The 9,000-nt window shown below is 39.1% G+C and overlaps 1 non-coding gene across 1 annotated transcript; it reads right to left on the minus strand.

The window, feature by feature from the left end:
• Nucleotides 1–1,741: 1,741 nt before the first annotated feature.
• On the minus strand, nt 1,742–1,845 carry LOC112719472 (small nucleolar RNA R71). Its single transcript, XR_003161774.1, has one exon. It is a non-coding gene; the product is annotated as a small nucleolar RNA R71 (small nucleolar RNA).
• Nucleotides 1,846–9,000: the final 7,155 nt, after the last annotated feature.

The following is a 9,000-nucleotide window of genomic DNA, read 5'->3' on the forward strand; positions in this document are numbered from 1 at the left end:
TGATGATTTCTTGTTTTGTGTTGTTTGTTGTTTTTCATGTGCACGTTTGCATTCATATTTTCCATGCATTAAAGATTTCTAAGTTTGGTGTCTTGCATGTTTTCTTTGCATTAAAAATTTTTCAAAATTCTGTTCTTGATGTTCATCATGATCTTCAAAGTATTCTTGGTGTTCATCTTGACATTCATAGCATTCTTGCATGCATTCATTGTTTTGATCTAAAAATTTCATGCATTGAATATTTTTGTTGTTTTTCTCTTTCATAATTAAAAATTCAAAAAAATCAAAAAATATCTTTTCCTTATTTTCCTCCAAATTTTTGAAATTTTGGGTTGACTTGGTCAAAAAATTTTAAAATTAGTTGTTTCTTACAAGTCAAGTCAAAATTTCAATTTTAAAAATCTTATCTTTTCAAAATCTTTTTCAAAAATCATATCTTTTTCATTTTTTTTATTATTTTCGAAAATTTCAAAAATCTTTTTCAAAATATTTTCAAAATCTTTTTCTTATCTTTATATCAAAATTTTCGAAAATTAGCTAACAATTAATGTGATTGGTTCAAAAATTTGAAGTTTGTTACTTTCTTGTTAAGAATGGTTCAATCTTTAAGTTCTAGAATCTTATCTTGTAGTTTCTTGTTAGTTGAGTCTTTTTAAATTAAATCTTTTTCAAAATATCTTTTTATTAAAATTTTTATCTTATCTTTTTATCTTTTATCTTATCTTTTTCAAAAATTTTATCTTTTTCAAAATTTGATTTCAAAATATCTTATCTAACTTCTTATCTTCTTATCTTTTTCAAAATTTGATTTCAAATCTTTTTCAATCAACTAACTAACTTTTTGTTTGTTTCTTATCTTTTTCAAAACCACCTAACTACTTTTCCCTCTTTAATTTTCGAAAATTCTCCCTCTCTTTTTCAAAAATTCTTTTTGTTTTAAATTTTAATTTTAATTATATTTTGTCTTTGATTTTCGAAAATTACTAACCTCTTTTTCAAAAATTATTTTCGAAAATTTCTCTTCTCTTCTCTTCTTCTACTTAATTATTTAATTACTAACACTTCTCTTCACCTCTCTTCATCCAAAAATCCGAATCCATCCTTCTTCTTTCTTCTAACTCTTTCTTCTTCTACTAACATAAAGGAATCTCTATACTGTGACATAGAGGATTCCTCTTTCTTTTCTTGTTTTCTTCTCTTTCATATGAGCAGGAACAGGGAAAAAGACACTCTTGTTGAAATTGATCCAGAACCTGAAAGGACTCTGAAGAGAAAAATAAGAGAAGCTAAATTACAACAATCCAGAAACAACCTTTCAGAAATTTTCGAACAAGAGAAGGACATGGCAGCCGAAAATAATAATAATAATGCAAGGAGAATGCTTGGTGACTTCACAAAGCCAACGTCCAAGTTTGATGGAAGAAGCATCTCCATTCCTACCATTGGAGCCAATAACTTTGAGCTTAAACCTCAACTAGTTGCATTAATGCAACAAAACTGCAAGTTTTATGGACTTCCATCTGAAGATCCTTATCAGTTTTTAACTGAGTTCTTGCAGATCTGTGAGACTGTAAAGACGAATGGAGTTGATCCTGAAGTCTACAGACTCATGCTTTTCCCTTTTGCTGTAAGAGACAGAGCTAGAATATGGTTGGATTCACAACCTAAGGATAGCCTGGACTCCTGGGATAAGCTGGTCACTGCCTTCTTGGATAAATTCTTTCCTCCTCAAAAGCTGAGCAAGCTGAGAGTGGATGTTCAAACCTTCAAACAAAAAGATGGTGAATCCCTCTATGAAGCTTGGGAAAGATACAAGCAGTTGACCAAAAGATGTCCATCTGACATGTTTTCAGAATGGACCCTATTAGATATATTCTATTATGGTCTCTCTGAATCTTCGAAAATGTCATTGGACCATTCTGCAGGTGGATCTATTCACCTGAAGAAAACGCCTGAAGAGGCTCAGGAACTCATTGATATGGTTGCAAACAACCAGTTCATGTATACCTCTGAGAGGAATTCCGTGAATAATGGGATACCTCAGAAGAAAGGAGTTCTTGAAATTGATGCTCTGAATGCCATATTGGCTCAGAACAAAATGTTGACTCAACAAGTCAACATAATCTCTCAAAATCTGAATGGATTGCAACATGCATCCAACAGTACTAGAGAGGTAGCTTCTGAAGAAGCTTATGATCCTAAGAACCCTGCCATGGCAGAAGTTAATTACATGGGTGAACCTTATGGAAACACCTATAACCCATCATGGAGAAATCACCCAAATTTCTCCTGGAAGGATCAACAAAAGCCTCAACAAGGCTTTAACAATGGTGGACGCAATAGGCTGAGCAATAGTAAGCCATATCCATCATCTTCTCAGCAACAGACAGAGAATTTAGAACAAAACACTTCTAATTTAGCCAATATTGTCTCTGATCTGTCAAAAGCCACTTTCAGTTTTATGAATGAAACAAGATCCTCCATTAGAAATTTGGAGGCACAAGTGGGCCAGCTGAGTAAGAAGGTCATTGAAACTCCTCCCAGTATTCTCCCAAGCAATATAGAAGAGAATCCAAAAGGCGAGTGCAAGGCCATTGATTTGATCAAAGTGGCCGAATGCACTAGGGAGGAGGAGGACGAAAATCCTAGTGAGGAAGACCTCCTGGGACATCCTTCAAGCAAGAAGGAGTTTCCTATTAAGGATCCAAATGAATCTAAGGCTCACATAGAGACCATAGAGATTCCATTAAATCTCCTTCTGCCATTCATGAGCTCTGAAGATTATTCATCCTCTGAAGAGGATAAAGATGTGACTAGAGAGCAAGTTGCTCAATATTTAGGAGCTATCATGAAGCTGAATGCCAAGTTGTTTGGTAATGAGACTTGGGAAAGTGAACCTCCCTTGCTCATTAGTGAACTGGATACTTGGATTCAGAAAACTCTACCTCAAAAGAAACAAGATCCTGGCAAGTTCCTAATATCTTGCACCATAGGCACCATGAGCTTTGAAAAAGCTCTATGTGATCTGGGGTCAAGGATAAATCTTATGCCACTCTCTATAATGGAGAAGCTAGGGATCATTGAGGTACAACCTGCCTTGTTCTCATTACAATTGGCAGATAAGTCATTGAGACAAACTTATGGAATGGTAGAGGACATTTTAGTAAAGGTTGAAGGCCTTTACATCCCTGCTGATTTCATAATCCTAGACACTAGGAAGGAAGAGGATGATTGCATCATCCTTGGAAGACCTTTCCTAGCCACAGCAGAAGCTGTGATAGATGTCAACAGAGGTGAGTTAGTCCTTCAATTGAATGGGGACTACCTTGTGTTTAAGGCACATGGCCATCCCTCTGTGACAAAAGAGAGTAAGCATGAAGAGCTTCTCTCAGTTCAAGGTCAAGAAGAGCCCACACAGTCAAACTCTAAGTTTAGTGTTGTGAGGCCACAACCAAACTCTAAGTTTGGTGTTAAGACCCCATATCCAAACTCTAAGTTTGGTGTTGGGACTATACAACATTGACCTGATCACCTTTTGGCTCCATGAGAGCCACTGTCAAGCTATTGACATTAAAGAAGCGCTTGTTGGGAGGCAACCCAATTTTATTTATCTAATTTTATTTTATTTTGTTTTATTGTTATTTTTGTGTTTAATTAGGTACATGATCATGAGAAGTCACGAAAAAATCAAAAAAAATTAAAAACAGAGTCAAAAACAGAAGAAAAAATTTTTCACCCTGGAGGACGCACGGGCTGGCGTTCAACGCCAGTAAGATGCATCTGGCTAGCGTTCAACGCCAGAACAGAGCACCATTCTGGCGCTGAACGCCAGAAACAAGCAACAACCTGGCGTTAAACGCCAGGAATGTGCACAGAGAGGACAAACTGGCGCTGAACGCCAGTAACAAGCATGAAACTGGCGTTCAACGCCAGAAACATGCATTACATGGGCGTTGAACGCCCAAGACGTGAACCAATGGGCGTTTGAACGCCAGAATGATGCACGAAGGCAATTTACATGCCTATATGGTGAAGGAATGGTATTTCTTTTCACCTCAGGATCTGTGGACCCCACAGGATCCCCACCTACCATACTCCCACCTTTTTCTTTTAATCCTAATCACACTCTCCTAATCCAAATCTCATTTCACTCTTTCCCACATCACACTTCCCAAAAACCTTCACCAATCACTTCAATTCCTCTTCCCAATTACCCCATTCACCATTCACATCAACCCTCCTTCCCCATAAACCCCACCTACCTTCATAAAATTCAAATTCACTTTCCCACCCATTCCCACCCAAAATGGCCGAATACCCACCCTCCCTCTCCCTATAAATACCCTTCCCTTCTACTTCATTTTTCACACAACACAACCCCTTCTTCTCCCACATAGCCGAACCTACTTCTTCCCCTTTCTCCCATATTCTCTTCTTCTTCTTCTACTCTTCTTTTCTTTCTTGCTCGAGGGCGAGCAAAATTTTAAGTTTGGTGTGGTAAAAGCATAAGCTTTTTGTTTTTCCATTACCATCAATGGCACCTAAGGCCGGAGTATCCTCTAGAAAAGGGAAAGGGAAGACAAAAGCTTCCACCTCCGAGTCATGGGAGATGGAAAGATTCATCTCCAAGAGCCATCAAGACCACTTCTATGATGTTGTGGCAAAGAAGAAGGTGATCCCCGAGGTCCCTTTCAAGCTCAAAAAGAATGAGTATCCGGAAATCCGACATGAAATCCAAAGAAGAGGTTGGGAAGTCCTAACCAACCCCATGCAACAAGTCGGAATATTGATGGTCCAAGAGTTCTATGCCAATGCATGGATCACTAGGAACCATGATCAAAGTATGAACCCGAATCCAAAGAACTATCTCACAATGGTTCGGGGGAAATACTTAGATTTTAGTCCGGAAAATGTGAGGTTGGCGTTTCACTTGCCCATGATGCAAGGAGATGAACGCCCCTACACTAGAAGGGTCAACTTTAATCAAAGGTTGGACCAAGTCCTAATGGACATATGTGTGGAAGGAGCTCAGTGGAGAATAGATTCCAAAGGCAAGCCAGTTCAACTAAGAAGACTGGATCTCAAGCCTGTGGCTAGAGGATGGTTGGAGTTCATTCAACGCTCCATCATTCCTACTAGCAACCGATCTGAAGTCACTGTGGATTGGGCTATCATGATCCATAGCATCATGATTGGAGAGGAAGTAGAAGTTCATAAGGTCATCTCCAATGAACTCTACAAAATAGCTGATAAGTCCTCCACCATGGCAAGGCTAGCTTTTCCTCACCTTTTTTGCCATCTGTGCTACTCAGCTGGAGTCATCATAGAAGGAGATACCCCCATTGAAGAAGACAAGCCCATCACCAAGAAAAGGATGGAGCAAGCAAGAGAAGCTCCTCACGGCCCTCAAGAAGAACATGAGGAAGCTCATCATCAACAAATTCCTGAGACGCCTCAAGGAATGCACTTTCCTCCCAACAACTATTGGGAGCAACTCAACACCTCCTTAGATGATTTGAGCCATAATGTGGAACAATTAAGGGTGGAACATCATGAACACTCCATCATTCTCCAAGAAATAAGAGAAGATCAAAGAGCAATGAGGGAGGAGCAACAAAGGCAAGGAAGGGACATAGAAGAGCTTAAGGACATTGTTGGTCCTTCAAGAAGAAGACGCCACTAAAGGTGGATTCATTCCTTGTTCTTTATTTCTTTCTGTTTTCGGTTTTTAGTATTGTATTTATCTATGTTTTGTGTCTTTATTTCATGATCATTAGTATGTAACCATGCCTTAAAGTTATGAATAAAATCCATTAATCCTTCACGTCTCTTAAATGAAAAATGTTTTAATTCAAAAGAACAAGAAGTACATGAATTTCGAATTTATCCTTGAATTTAATTTAATTATATTGATGTGGTGACAATACTTTTTGTTTTCTGAATGAATGATTGAACAGTGCATATGTCTTTTGATATTGTTGTTTATGAGTGTTAAAATTGTTGGCTCTTGAAAGAATGATGAACAAAGAGAAATGTTATTGATGATCTGAAAAAAATCATGAAATTGATTCTTGAAGCAAGAAAAAGCAGTGAAAAGCAAAAGCTTGTGCGAAAAAAAAAATTGGAAAAAAAAATAGAAAGAAAAAGAAGGAGCAGTAGAAAAAGCCAATAGCCCTTAAAACCAAAAGGCAAGGGTAAAAAGGATCCAAGGCTTTGAGCATCAATGGATAGGAGGGCCCAAGGGAATAAAATCCAGGCCTAAGCGGCTAAATCAAGCTGTCCCTAACCATGTGCTTGTGTCATGAAGGTCCAAGTGAAAAGCTTGAGACTAAGTGGTTAAAGTCGTGATCCAAGGCAAAAGAGTGTGCTTAAGAGCTCTGGACACCACTAACTGGGGACTCTAGCAAAGCTGAGTCACAATCTGAAAAGGTTCACCCAGTTATGTGTCTGTGGCATTGATGTATCCGGTGGTAATACTGGAAAACAAAATGCTTAGGGCCACGGCCAAGACTCATAAGTAGCTGTGTTCAAGAATCAAACATGCTTAACTAGGAAAGTCAATAACACTATCCAAAATTCTGAGTTCCCAGAGACGCCAATCACTCTGAACTACAAGGGAAAAAGTGAGATGCCAAAACTATTCAGAAGCGAAAAGCTACAAGTCCCGCTCATCTAATTAAATTAATATTCATTGATATTCTGGAATTTATAGTATATTCTCTTCTTTTATCCTATTTGATTTTTAGTTGCTTGGGGACAAGCAACAATTTAAGTTTGGTGTTGTGATGAGCGGATAATTTATACGCTTTTTGGCATTGTTTTTAGATAGTTTTTAGTAAGTTTGAGCTACTTTTAGGGATGCTTTCATTAGTTTTTATGTTAAATTCACATTTCTGGACTTTACTATGAGTTTGTGTGTTTTTCTGTGATTTCAGGTAAATTCTGGCTGAAATTGAGGGACTTGAGCAAAACTCTGAAAAAGGCTGACAAAAGGACTGCTGATGCTGTTGGAATCTGACCTCCCTGCACTCGAAGTGGATTTTCTGGAGCTACAGAACTCCAATTGGCGCGCTCTCAACGGCTTTGGAAAGTAGACATCCAGGGCTTTCCAGCAATATATAATAGTCCATACGTTATTCGAAGAATGACGACGTAACTTGGCGTTGAACGCCAAGTACATGCTGCTGTCTGGAGTTAAACGCCAGAAAAACGTCATGATCCGGAGTTGAACGCCCAAAACACGTCATAACTCGGAGTTCAACTCCAAGAGAAGCCTCAGCTCGTGGATTGATCAAGCTCAGCCCAAGCATACACCAAGTGGGCCCCGGAAGTGGATTTATGCATCAATTACTTACTCATGTAAACCCTAGGAGCTAGTTTATTATAAATAGAACATTTAACTATTGTATTAGACATCTTTTGACAGTTTAATCTCTTGAATATTCGGTCACTTGATCATGGAGAGGGCTGGCCATTCGGCCATGCCTGAACCTCTTTCACTTATGTATCTTCAACGGTGGAGTTTCTGCACACCATAGATTAAGGGTGTGGAGCTCTGCTGTACCTCAAGTATTAATGCAATTCTGTTTTCTTTTATTCAAATCTCTCTTATTCTTATTCCAAGATATTCATTCGTACCCAAGAACATGATGAGTGTAATGATGAAAGTGACGATCATTATCATTCTCACTTATGAACGCACGTGATTGACAACCACCTCCGTTCTACATGCAACCGAGCTTGAATGTGTATCTCTTAGATTCCCCAACAGAATCTTCGTGGTATAAGCTAGATAGATGGCGGCATTTATGAGGATCCGGAAAGTCTCACCTTGTCTGTGGTATTCCGAGTAGGATCCTGGGAATCCGGAAAGTCTAACCTTGTCTGTGGTATTCCGAGTAGGATTCCGGTAATGAATGACTGTGACGTGCTTCAAACTTGCAAGTGCTGGGCGTTAGTGACAGACGCAAAAGAATCAAGGGATTCTATTCCAGTAGGCGCAGGAACCAACCAGTGATTAGCCGTGCTGTGACAGAATGCGTGAGCGTAGTTTTCACTGCGAGGATGGGATGTAGCCATCAACCATGGGTGATGCCTCCAGACGATTAGCCGTGCGAGTGACAGCCGCATAGGATCATTTTCCCGAGAGGATTGAAAGTAGCCACCGCTGATGGTGAACCCCTATACACAGCTTGCCATGGAAAGGAGTAAGAAGGATTGAGTAGAAGCAGTAGGAGAGCAGGCATCCTTGAGCCATACAGCATCTCCACTCGCTTATCTGAAATTCCCACCAATGAATCTGCATAAGTGTTCTATCCCTTTTATAATTTATTTTCTTATTTCTATTTTCGAAAACCCATAAACCAATTTAATCTGCCTAACTGAGATTTACAAGGTAACCATAGCTTGCTTCATACCAACAATCTCTGTGGGATCGACCCTTACTCACGTAAGGTTTATTACTTGGACGACCCAGTACACTTGCTGGTTAGTTGAACGGAGTTGTGAATTCAACTAGTGCCACAATAATGATTTCATACAAGTACAAAAGAATATGGATCACAATTTTGTCCACCAAGTTTCATGAGTGAAACAAGGTCCTCCATTAGGAATCTGGAGGCACAAGTGGGCCAGCTGAGTAAGAAAATCATTGAAACCCCTCCCAGTATTCTCCCAAGCAATACAGAAGAGAATCCAAAAGGAGAGTGCAAGGCCATTGATGTAATCAATATGGCCGAATGCACAAGGGAGGAGAAGGACGAAAATCCTAGTGAGGAAGACCTCCTGGGACGTCTCTCAAACAAGAAGGAGTTACCCATTGAGGACCTAAAGGAATCTGAGGCTCATATAGAGACCATAGAGATTCCACTAAATCTCCTTCTGCCATTCATGAGCTCTGAAGACTATTCCTCCTCAGAAGAGGATGAAGATGTAATTGGAGAGCAAGTTGCCCAATATCTAGGAGCTATCATGAAGCTGAATGCCAAGTTGTTTGGTAAT

Source organism: Arachis hypogaea, chromosome 10 (genome assembly GCF_003086295.3).
Source record: "Arachis hypogaea cultivar Tifrunner chromosome 10, arahy.Tifrunner.gnm2.J5K5, whole genome shotgun sequence".
NCBI lineage: Eukaryota > Viridiplantae > Streptophyta > Magnoliopsida > Fabales > Fabaceae > Arachis > Arachis hypogaea.